The following is a 14,836-nucleotide window of genomic DNA, read 5'->3' on the forward strand; positions in this document are numbered from 1 at the left end:
AGGGTGTAGTGCTATATTATACATGACAACAGGGTGTAGTGCTATATTATACATGACAACAGGGTGTAGTGCTATATTATACATGACAACAGGGTGTAGTGCTATATTATACATGACAACAGGGTGTAGTGCTATATTATACATAACAGGGTGTAGTGCTATATTATACATGACAACAGGGTGTAGTGCTATCTTATACATGACAACAGGGTGTAGTGCTATCTTATACATGACAACACGGTGTAGTGCTATATTATACATGACAACAGGGTGTGGTGCTATATTATACATGACAACAGGGTGTAGTGCTATATTATACATGACAACAGGGTGTAGTGCTATCTTATACATGACAACAGGGTGTAGTGCTATATTATACATGACAACAGGGTGTAGTGCTATCTTATACATGACGACAGGCTGTAGTGCTATCTTATACATGACAACAGGGTGTAGTGCTATCTTATACATGACAACAGGGTGCAGTGCTATATTATACATGACAACAGGGTGTAGTGCTATATTATACATGACAACAGGGTGTAGTGCTATATTATACATGACAACAGGGTGTAGTGCTATATTATACATGACAACAGGGTGTCGTGCTATATTATACATGACAACAGGGTGTCGTGCTATATTATCCATGACAACAGGGTGTAGTGCTATATTATCCATGACAACAGGGTGTAGTGCTATCTTATACATGACAACAGGGTGCAGTGCTATATTATACATAACAGGGTGTAGTGCTATCTTATACATGACAACAGGGTGCAGTGCTATATTATACATGACAACAGGGTGCAGTGCTATATTATACATGACAACAGGGTGTAGTGCTATCTTATACATGACAACAGGCTGTAGCGCTATCTTATACATGACAACAGGGTGTAGTGCTATATTATACATGACAACAGGGTGTAGTGCTATATTATACATGACAACAGGGTGTAGTGCTATATTATACATGACAACAGGGTGTAGTGCTATCTTATACATGACAACAGGGTGTAGTGCTATCTTATACATGACAACAGGGTGGAGTGCTATCTTATACATGACAACAGGGTGTAGTGCTATCTTATACATGACAACAGGGTGTAGTGCTATCTTATCCATGACAACGGGGTGCAGTGCTATATTATACATGACAACAGGGTGCAGTGCTATATTATACATGACAACAGGGTGCAGTGCTATCTTATACATGACAACAGGGTGTAGTGCTATCTTATACATGACAACAGGGTGTAGTGCTATCTTATACATGACAACAGGGTGTAGTGCTATCTTATACATGACAACAGGGTGTAGTGCTATCTTATACATGACAACAGGGTGTAGTGCTATCTTATACATGACAACAGGGTGTAGTGCTATCTTATACATGACAACAGGGTGTAGTGCTATCTTATACATGACAACAGGGTGTAGTCCTATATTATACATGACAACAGGGTGCAGTGCTATATTATACATGACAACAGGGTGTAGTGCTATCTTATACATGACAACAGGGTGTAGTGCTATCTTATACATGACAACAGGGTGTAGTGCTATCTTATACATGACAACAGGGTGTAGTGCTATCTTATCCATGACAACAGGGTGTAGTGCTATCTTATACATGACAACAGGGTATAGTGCTATATTATACATGACAACAGGGTGTAGTCCTATATTATACATGACAACAGGGTGTAGTGCTATATTATACATGACAACAGGGTGTCGTGCTATCTTATACATGACAGGGTGCAGTGCTATCTTATCCATGACGACAGGGTGTAGTGCTATCTTATCTATGACGACAGGGTGCAGTGCTATCTTATACACGACAACAGGGTGTAGTGCTATCTTATACATGACGACAGGGTGTAGTGCTATCTTATCCATGACGGCAGGGTGTAGTGCTATCTTATCCATGACAACAGGGTGTAGTGCTATCTTATACATGACAACGGGGTGTAGTGCTATCTTATACATGACAACAGGGTGTAGTGCTATCTTACACATGACAACAGGGTGTAGTGCTATCTTAGACATGACGACAGGGTGTCGTGCTATCTTACACATAACGACAGGGTGTAGTGCTATATTATCCATGATGACAGGGTGTAGTGCTATCTTATACATAACAGGGTGTAGTGCTATCTTATACATAACAGGGTGTAGTGCTATCTTATACATGACGACAGGGTGTAGTGCTATCTTATACATGACAACAGGGTGTAGTGCTATCTAATACATGATGACAGGGTGTAGTGCTATCTAATACATGATGACAGGGTGTAGTGCTATCTTATACATGACAGCAGGGTGTAGTGCTATCTTATACATGACGACAGGGTGTAGTGCTATCTTATACATGACAACAGGGTGTAGTGCTATCTTATACATGATGACAGGGTATAGTGCTATCTTATACGTGACAACAGGGTGTCGTGCTATCTTATACATGACAACAGGGTGTAGTGCCATCTTATACATGACTACAGGGTGTAGTGCTATCTTATACATAACGACAGGGTGTAGTGCTATCTTATACATAACGACAGGGTGTAGTGCTATCTTATACATGACAACAGGGTGTAGCTATCTTATACATGACAACAGGCTGCAGTGCTATCTTATACATGACAACAGGCTGTAGTGCTATCTTATACATGACAACAGGCTGTAGTGCTATCTTATACATGACAACAGGGTGTAGTGCTATCTTATACATGACAACAGGCTGTAGTGCTATCTTATACATGACAGGCTGTAGTGCTATCTTATACATGACAACAGGCTGTAGTGCTATCTTATACATAACAGGCTGTAGTGCTATCTTATACATAACAGGCTGTAGTGCTATCTTATCCATGACAACAGGGTGTAGTGCTTTCTTATACATGACTACAGGCTGTAGTGCTATCTTATACATGACAACAGGGTGTAGTGCTATCTTATACATGACGACAGGCTGTAGTGCTATATTATATATGACGACAGGGTGTAGTGCTATCTTATACATGACGACAGGCTGTAGTGCTATCTTATACATGACAACAGGCTGTAGTGCTATCTTATACATGACAACAGGGTGTAGTGCTATCTTATACATGACTACAGGCTGCAGTGCTATCTTATACATGACGACAGGGTGTAGTGCTATCTTATACATGACTACAGGCTGTAGTGCTATCTTATACATGACAACAGGCTGTAGTGCTATCTTATCCATGACAACAGGGTGAAGTGTTTTCTTATACATGACTACAGGCTGTAGTGCTATCTTATACATGACAACAGGGTGTAGTGCTATCTTATACATGACGACAGGCTGTAGTGCTATATTATACATGACAGGGTGTAGTGCTATCTTATACATGACAGGCTGTAGTGCTATATTATACATGACGACAGGGTGTAGTGCTATCTTATACATGACAGGCTGTAGTGGTATCTTGTACATGACGACAGGGTGTAGTGCTATCTTATCCTTGACAACAGGGTGTAGTGCTATATTATACATAACGGGGTGTAGTGCTATCTTATCCATGACAATGGGGTGCAGTGCTATATTAAACATGACAACAGGGTGTAGTGCTATATTATACATGACAACAGGGTGTCGTGCTATCTTATACATGACAACAGGGTGGAGTGCTATCTTATACATGACAACAGGGTGTAGTGCTATCTTATACATGACAACAGGGTGTAGTGCTATCTTATCCATGACAATGGGGTGCAGTGCTATATTATACATGACAACAGGGTGCAGTGCTATATTATACATGACAACAGGGTGTAGTGCTATCTTATACATGACAACAGGGTGTAGTGCTATCTTATCCATGACAACGGGGTGTAGTGCTATCTTATACATGACAACAGGGTGTAGTGCTATCTTATACATGACAACAGGGTGTAGTGCTATCTTATCCATGACAACAGGGTGTAGTGCTATCTTATACAAGACAACAGGGTGTAGTGCTATCTTATACATGACAACAGGGTGTAGTGCTATATTATACATGACAACAGGGTGTAGTCCTATATTATACATGACAACAGGGTGTAGTGCTATATTATACATGACAACAGGGTGTCGTGCTATCTTATACATGACAGGGTGTAGTGCTATCTTATCCATGACGACAGGGTGTAGTGCTATCTTATCTATGACGACAGGGTGCAGTGCTATCTTATACATGACAACAGGGTGTAGTGCTATCTTATACATGACGACAGGGTGTAGTGCTATCTTATACATGACAACAGGGTGTAGTGCTATCTTATACATGACAACGGGGTGTAGTGCTATCTTATACATGACAACAGGGTGTAGTGCTATCTTACACATGACAACAGGGTGTAGTGCTATCTTAGGCATGACGACAGGGTGTAGTGCTATCTTATACATAACGACAGGGTGTAGTGCTATATTATCCATGATGACAGGGTGTAGTGCTATCTTATACATGACAACAGGATGTAGTGCTATCTTATACATGACAACAGGCTGTAGTGCTATCTTATACATGACAACAGGCTGTAGTGCTATCTTATACATGACAACAGGGTGTAGTGCTATCTTATACATGACTACAGGCTGCAGTGCTACCTTATACATGACGACAGGGTGTAGTGCTATCTTATACATGACTACAGGCTGTAGTGCTATCTTATACATGACAACAGGCTGTAGTACTATCTTATCCATGACAACAGGGTGAAGTGCTTTCTTATACATGACTACAGGCTGTAGTGCTATCTTATACATGACAACAGGGTGTAGTGCTATCTTATACATGACGACAGGCTGTAGTGCTATATTAAACATGACAACAGGGTGTAATGCTATCTTATACATGACAGGCTGTAGTGGTATCTTGTACATGACGACAGGGTGTAGTGCTATCTTATCCTTGACAACAGGGTGTAGTGCTATATTATACATAACGGGGTGTAGTGCTATCTTATCCATGACAATGGGGTGCAGTGCTATATTAAACATGACAACAGGGTGTAGTGCTATATTATACATGACAACAGGGTGTCGTGCTATCTTATACATGACAACAGGGTGGAGTGCTATCTTATACATGACAACAGGGTGTAGTGCTATCTTATACATGACAACAGGGTGTAGTGCTATCTTATCCATGACAATGGGGTGCAGTGCTATATTATACATGACAACAGGGTGCAGTGCTATATTATACATGACAACAGGGTGTAGTGCTATCTAAAACATGACAACAGGGTGTAGTGCTATCTTATCCATGACAACGGGGTGTAGTGCTATCTTATACATGACAACAGGGTGTAGTGCTATCTTATACATGACAACAGGGTGTAGTGCTATCTTATCCATGACAACAGGGTGTAGTGCTATCTTATACATGACAACAGGGTGTAGTGCTATCTTATACATGACAACAGGGTGTAGTGCTATATTATACATGACAACAGGGTGTAGTCCTATATTATACATGACAACAGGGTGTAGTGCTATATTATACATGACAACAGGGTGTCGTGCTATCTTATACATGACAGGGTGTAGTGCTATCTTATCCATGACGACAGGGTGTAGTGCTATCTTATACATGACAACAGGGTGTAGTGCTATCTTATACATGACGACAGGGTGTAGTGCTATCTTATCCATGACGGCAGGGTGTAGTGCTATCTTATACATGACAACAGGGTGTAGTGCTATCTTATACATGACAACGGGGTGTAGTGCTATCTTATACATGACAACAGGGTGTAGTGCTATCTTACACATGACAACAGGGTGTAGTGCTATCTTATACATAACGACAGGGTGTAGTGCTATATTATCCATGATGACAGGGTGTAGTGCTATCTTATACATGACAACAGGATGTAGTGCTATCTTATACATGACAACAGGGTGTAGTGCTATCTTATACATGACAACAGGCTGTAGTGCTATCTTATACATGACAACAGGCTGTTGTGCTATCTTATACATGACAACAGGCTGTTGTGCTATCTTATACATGACAACAGGGTGTAGTACTATCTTATACATGAATACAGGCTGTCGTGCTATCCTATACATGACGACAGGGTGTAGTGCTATCTTATACATGACAACAGGGTGTAGTGCTATCTTATACATAACAGGGTGTAGTGCTATCTTATACATGACAACAGGCGGTAGTGCTATCTTATACATGACAACAGGCTGTAGTGCTATCTTATACATGACAACAGGCTGTAGTGCTATCTTATACATGACAACAGGCTGTAGTGCTATCTTATACATGACAACAGGCTGTAGTGCTATCTTATACATGACAACAGGCTGTTGTGCTATCTTATACATGACAACAGGCTGTTGTGCTATCTTATACATGACAACAGGGTGTAGTGCTATCTTATCCATGACAACAGGGTGTAGTGCTATCTTATACATGACAACAGGGTATAGTGCTATATTATACATGACAACAGGGTGTAGTCCTATATTATACATGACAACAGGGTGTAGTGCTATATTATACATGACAACAGGGTGTCGTGCTATCTTATACATGACAGGGTGCAGTGCTATCTTATCCATGACGACAGGGTGTAGTGCTATCTTATCTATGACGACAGGGTGCAGTGCTATCTTATACATGACAACAGGGTGTAGTGCTATCTTATACATGACGACAGGGTGTAGTGCTATCTTATCCATGACGGCAGGGTGTAGTGCTATCTTATCCATGACAACAGGGTGTAGTGCTATCTTATACATGACAACGGGGTGTAGTGCTATCTTATACATGACAACAGGGTGTAGTGCTATCTTACACATGACAACAGGGTGTAGTGCTATCTTAGACATGACGACAGGGTGTCGTGCTATCTTACACATAACGACAGGGTGTAGTGCTATATTATCCATGATGACAGGGTGTAGTGCTATCTTATACATAACAGGGTGTAGTGCTATCTTATACATAACAGGGTGTAGTGCTATCTTATACATGACGACAGGGTGTAGTGCTATCTTATACATGACAACAGGGTGTAGTGCTATCTAATACATGATGACAGGGTGTAGTGCTATCTAATACATGATGACAGGGTGTAGTGCTATCTTATACATGACAGCAGGGTGTAGTGCTATCTTATACATGACGACAGGGTGTAGTGCTATCTTATACATGACAACAGGGTGTAGTGCTATCTTATACATGATGACAGGGTATAGTGCTATCTTATACGTGACAACAGGGTGTCGTGCTATCTTATACATGACAACAGGGTGTAGTGCCATCTTATACATGACTACAGGGTGTAGTGCTATCTTATACATAACGACAGGGTGTAGTGCTATCTTATACATAACGACAGGGTGTAGTGCTATCTTATACATGACAACAGGGTGTAGCTATCTTATACATGACAACAGGCTGCAGTGCTATCTTATACATGACAACAGGCTGTAGTGCTATCTTATACATGACAACAGGCTGTAGTGCTATCTTATACATGACAACAGGGTGTAGTGCTATCTTATACATGACAACAGGCTGTAGTGCTATCTTATACATGACAGGCTGTAGTGCTATCTTATACATGACAACAGGCTGTAGTGCTATCTTATACATAACAGGCTGTAGTGCTATCTTATACATAACAGGCTGTAGTGCTATCTTATCCATGACAACAGGGTGTAGTGCTTTCTTATACATGACTACAGGCTGTAGTGCTATCTTATACATGACAACAGGGTGTAGTGCTATCTTATACATGACGACAGGCTGTAGTGCTATATTATATATGACGACAGGGTGTAGTGCTATCTTATACATGACGACAGGCTGTAGTGCTATCTTATACATGACAACAGGCTGTAGTGCTATCTTATACATGACAACAGGGTGTAGTGCTATCTTATACATGACTACAGGCTGCAGTGCTATCTTATACATGACGACAGGGTGTAGTGCTATCTTATACATGACTACAGGCTGTAGTGCTATCTTATACATGACAACAGGCTGTAGTGCTATCTTATCCATGACAACAGGGTGAAGTGTTTTCTTATACATGACTACAGGCTGTAGTGCTATCTTATACATGACAACAGGGTGTAGTGCTATCTTATACATGACGACAGGCTGTAGTGCTATATTATACATGACAGGGTGTAGTGCTATCTTATACATGACAGGCTGTAGTGCTATATTATACATGACGACAGGGTGTAGTGCTATCTTATACATGACAGGCTGTAGTGGTATCTTGTACATGACGACAGGGTGTAGTGCTATCTTATCCTTGACAACAGGGTGTAGTGCTATATTATACATAACGGGGTGTAGTGCTATCTTATCCATGACAATGGGGTGCAGTGCTATATTAAACATGACAACAGGGTGTAGTGCTATATTATACATGACAACAGGGTGTCGTGCTATCTTATACATGACAACAGGGTGGAGTGCTATCTTATACATGACAACAGGGTGTAGTGCTATCTTATACATGACAACAGGGTGTAGTGCTATCTTATCCATGACAATGGGGTGCAGTGCTATATTATACATGACAACAGGGTGCAGTGCTATATTATACATGACAACAGGGTGTAGTGCTATCTAAAACATGACAACAGGGTGTAGTGCTATCTTATCCATGACAACGGGGTGTAGTGCTATCTTATACATGACAACAGGGTGTAGTGCTATCTTATACATGACAACAGGGTGTAGTGCTATCTTATCCATGACAACAGGGTGTAGTGCTATCTTATACATGACAACAGGGTGTAGTGCTATCTTATACATGACAACAGGGTGTAGTGCTATATTATACATGACAACAGGGTGTAGTCCTATATTATACATGACAACAGGGTGTAGTGCTATATTATACATGACAACAGGGTGTCGTGCTATCTTATACATGACAGGGTGTAGTGCTATCTTATCCATGACGACAGGGTGTAGTGCTATCTTATACATGACAACAGGGTGTAGTGCTATCTTATACATGACGACAGGGTGTAGTGCTATCTTATCCATGACGGCAGGGTGTAGTGCTATCTTATACATGACAACAGGGTGTAGTGCTATCTTATACATGACAACGGGGTGTAGTGCTATCTTATACATGACAACAGGGTGTAGTGCTATCTTACACATGACAACAGGGTGTAGTGCTATCTTATACATAACGACAGGGTGTAGTGCTATATTATCCATGATGACAGGGTGTAGTGCTATCTTATACATGACAACAGGATGTAGTGCTATCTTATACATGACAACAGGGTGTAGTGCTATCTTATACATGACAACAGGCTGTAGTGCTATCTTATACATGACAACAGGCTGTTGTGCTATCTTATACATGACAACAGGCTGTTGTGCTATCTTATACATGACAACAGGGTGTAGTACTATCTTATACATGAATACAGGCTGTCGTGCTATCCTATACATGACGACAGGGTGTAGTGCTATCTTATACATGACAACAGGCTGTAGTGCTATCTTATACATAACAGGGTGTAGTGCTATCTTATACATAACAGGGTGTAGTGCTATCTTATACATGACAACAGGCGGTAGTGCTATCTTATACATGACAACAGGCTGTAGTGCTATCTTATACATGACAACAGGCTGTAGTGCTATCTTATACATGACAACAGGCTGTAGTGCTATCTTATACATGACAACAGGCTGTAGTGCTATCTTATACATGACAACAGGCTGTTGTGCTATCTTATACATGACAACAGGCTGTTGTGCTATCTTATACATGACAACAGGGTGTAGTGCTATCTTATACATGAATACAGGCTGTAGTGCTATCCTATACATGACGACAGGGTGTAGTGCTATCTTATACATGACAACAGGCTGTAGTGCTATCTTATACATAACAGGGTGTCGTGCTATCTTATACATGACAACAGGGTGTAGTGCTATCTTATACATGACAACAGGCTGTAGTGCTATCTTATACATGACAACAGGCTGTAGTGCTATCTTATACATGACAACAGGCTGTAGTGCTATCTTATACATGACAACAGGCTGTAGTGCTATCTTATACATAACAGGCTGTAGTGCTATCTTATCCATGACAACAGGGTGTAGTGCTTTCTTATACATGACTACAGGCTGTAGTGCTATCTTATACATGACAACAGGGTGTAGTGCTATCTTATACATGACGACAGGCTGTAGTGCTATATTATATATGACGACAGGGTGTAGTGCTATCTTATACATGATGACAGGCTGTAGTGCTATCTTATACATGACAACAGGCTGTAGTGCTATCTTATACATGACAACAGGGTGTAGTGCTATCTTATACATGACTACAGGCTGCAGTGCTATCTTATACATGACGACAGGGTGTAGTGCTATCTTATACATGACTACAGGCTGTAGTGCTATCTTATACATGACAACAGGCTGTAGTGCTATCTTATCCATGACAACAGGGTGTAGTGCTTTCTTATACATGACTACAGGCTGTAGTGCTATCTTATACATGACAACAGGGTGTAGTGCTATCTTATACATGACGACAGGCTGTAGTGCTATATTATACATGACGACAGGGTGTAGTGCTATCTTATACATGACAGGCTGTAGTGCTATATTATACATGACGACAGGGTGTAGTGCTATCTTATACGTGACAACAGGGTGTAGTGCTATCTTATACATGACAGGCTGTAGTGGTATCTTGTACATGACGACAGGGTGTAGTGCTATATTATACATAACGGGGTGTAGTGCTATCTTATCCATGACAATGGGGTGCAGTGCTATATTATACATGACAACAGGGTGTCATGCTATCTTATACATGACAACAGGGTGGAGTGCTATCTTATACATGACAACAGGGTGTAGTGCTATCTTATACATGACAACAGGGTGTAGTGCTATCTTATCCATGACAATGGGGTGCAGTGCTATATTATACATGACAACAGGGTGCAGTGCTATATTATACATGACAACAGGGTGTAGTGCTATCTTATACATGACAACAGGGTGTAGTGCTATCTTATCCATGACAACGGGGTGTAGTGCTATCTTATACATGACAACAGGGTGTAGTGCTATCTTATACATGACAACAGGGTGTAGTGCTATCTTATCCATGACAACAGGGTGTAGTGCTATCTTATACATGACAACAGGGTGTAGTGCTATATTATACATGACAACAGGGTGTAGTCCTATATTATACATGACAACAGGGTGTAGTGCTATATTATACATGACAACAGGGTGTCGTGCTATCTTATACATAACGACAGGGTGTAGTGCTATATTATACATAACGACAGGGTGTAGTGCTATCTTAGACATGACAACAGGATGTAGTGCTATCTTATACATGACAACAGGCTGTAGTGCTATCTTATACATAACGACAGGGTGTAGTGCTATCTTAGACATGACGACAGGGTGTAGTGCTATCTTATACATAACGACAGGGTGTAGTGCTATATTATCCATGATGACAGGGTGTAGTGCTATCTTATACATGACAACAGGATGTAGTGCTATCTTATACATGACAACAGGCTGTAGTGCTATCTTATACATGACAGGCTGTAGTGCTATCTTATACATGACAACAGGCTGTAGTGCTATCTTATACATGACAACAGGGTGTAGTGCTATCTTATACATGACAACAGGCTGTAGTGCTATCTTATACATGACAACAGGCTGTAGTGCTATCTTATACATGACAACAGGCTGCAGTGCTATCTTATACATGACAACAGGCTGTAGTGCTATCTTATACATGACAACAGGGTGTAGTGCTATCTTATACATGACAACAGGGTGTAGTGCTATCTTATACATGACAACAGGCTGTAGTGCTATCTTATACATGACAACAGGCTGTAGTGCTATCTTATACATGACAACAGGGTGTAGTGCTATCTTATACATGACAACAGGGTGTAGTGCTATCTTATACATGACAACAGGGTGTAGTGCTATCTTATACATGACAACAGGCTGTAGTGCTATCTTATACATGACAACAGGCTGTTGTGCTATCTTATACATGACAACAGGCTGTAGTGCTATCTTATACATGACAACAGGGTGTAGTGCTATCTTATACATGAATACAGGCTGTAGTGCTATCCTATACATGACGACAGGGTGTAGTGCTATCTTATACATGACAACAGGCTGTAGTGCTATCTTATACATAACAGGGTGTAGTGCTATCTTATACATGACATGGTGTAGTGCTATCTTATACATGACAACAGGGTGTAGTGCTATCTTATACATGACAACAGGCTGTAGTGCTATCTTATACATGACAACAGGCTGTAGTGCTATCTTATACATGACAACAGGCTGTAGTGCTATCTTATACATGACAACAGGCTGTAGTGCTATCTTATACATAACAGGCTGTAGTGCTATCTTATCCATGACAACAGGGTGTAGTGCTTTCTTCTCCACGACTACAGGCTGTAGTGCTATCTTATACATGACAACAGGGTGTAGTGCTATCTTACACATGACGACAGGCTGTAGTGCTATATTATATATGACGACAGGGTGTAGTGCTATCTTATACATGGCGACAGGCTGTAGTGCTATCTTATACATGACAACAGGCTGTAGTGCTATCTTATACATGACTACAGGCTGCAGTGCTATCTTATACATGACGACAGGGTGTAGTGCTATCTTATACATGACTACAGGCTGTAGTGCTATCTTATACATGACAACAGGCTGTAGTGCTATCTTATCCATGACAACAGGGTGTAGTGCTTTCTTATACATGACTACAGGCTGTAGTGCTATCTTATACATGACAACAGGGTGTAGTGCTATCTTATACATGACAGGGTGTAGTGCTATCTTATACATGACAGGCTGTAGTGCTATATTATACATGACGACAGGGTGTAGTGCTATCTTATACATGACAACAGGGTGTAGTGCTATCTTATACATGACAGGCTGTAGTGGTATCTTGTACATGACGACAGGGTGTAGTGCTATCTTATCCTTGACAACAGGGTGTAGTGCTATATTATACATAACGGGGTGTAGTGCTATCTTATCCATGACAATGGGGTGCAGTGCTATATTAAACATGACAACAGGGTGTAGTGCTATATTATACATGACAACAGGGTGTCGTGCTATCTTATACATTACAGGGTGGAGTGCTATCTTATACATGACAACAGGGTGTAGTGCTATCTTATACATGACAACAGGGTGTAGTGCTATCTTATCCATGACAATGGGGTGCAGTGCTATATTATACATGACAACAGGGTGCAGTGCTATATTATACATAACAGGGTGTAGTGCTATCTTATACATGACAACAGGGTGTAGTGCTATCTTATCCATGACAACGGGGTGTAGTGCTATCTTATACATGACAACAGGGTGTAGTGCTATCTTATACATGACAACAGGGTGTAGTGCTATCTTATACATGACAACAGGGTGTAGTGCTATCTTATACATGACAACAGGGTGTAGTGCTATCTTATACATGACAACAGGGTGTAGTCCTATATTATACATGACAACAGGGTGTAGTGCTATATTATACATGACAACAGGGTGTAGTGCTATCTTATCCATGACGACAGGGTGTAGTGCTATCTTATACATGACAGGGTGTAGTGCTATCTTATCCATGACGACAGGGTGTAGTGCTATCTTATCTATGACGACAGGGTGCAGTGCTATCTTATACATGACAACAGGGTGTAGTGCTATCTTATACATGACGACAGGGTGTAGTGCTATCTTATCCATGACGGCAGGGTGTAGTGCTATCTTATCCATGACGGCAGGGTGTAGTGCTATCTTATACATGACAACGGGGTGTAGTGCTATCTTATACATAACAGGGTGTAGTGCTATCTTACACATGACGACAGGGTGTAGTGCTATCTTAGACATGACGACAGGGTGTCGTGCTATATTATCCATGATGACAGGGTGTAGTGCTATCTTATACATGACAACAGGATGTAGTGCTATCTTATACATGACAACAGGCTGTAGTGCTATCTTATACATAACGACAGGGTGTAGTGCTATCTTATACATGACAACAGGATGTAGTGCTATCTTATACATGACAACAGGATGTAGTGCTATCTTATACATAACGACAGGGTGTAGTGCTATATTATCCATGATGACAGGGTGTAGTGCTATCTTATACATGACAACAGGATGTAGTGCTATCTTATACATGACAACAGGCTGTAGTGCTATCTTATACATGACAACAGGCTGTAGTGCTATCTTATACATGACAACAGGGTGTAGTGCTATCTTATACATGACAGGCTGTAGTGGTATCTTGTACATGACGACAGGGTGTAGTGCTATCTTATCCTTGACAACAGGGTGTAGTGCTATATTATACATAACGGGGTGTAGTGCTATCTTATCCATGACAATGGGGTGCAGTGCTATATTAAACATGACAACAGGGTGTAGTGCTATATTATACATGACAACAGGGTGTCGTGCTATCTTATACATAACAGGGTGGAGTGCTATCTTATACATGACAACAGGGTGTAGTGCTATCTTATACATGACAACAGGGTGTAGTGCTATCTTATCCATGACAATGGGGTGCAGTGCTATATTATACATGACAACAGGGTGCAGTGCTATATTATACATAACAGGGTGTAGTGCTATCTTATACATGACAACAGGGTGTAGTGCTATCTTATCCATGACAACGGGGTGTAGTGCTATCTTATACATGACAACAGGGTGTAGTGCTATCTTATACA

This window comes from Myxine glutinosa, chromosome 1 (assembly GCF_964187855.1).
Source record: "Myxine glutinosa chromosome 1, kmMyxGlut1.1, whole genome shotgun sequence".
Classification (NCBI taxonomy): Eukaryota; Metazoa; Chordata; class Myxini; order Myxiniformes; family Myxinidae; genus Myxine; species Myxine glutinosa.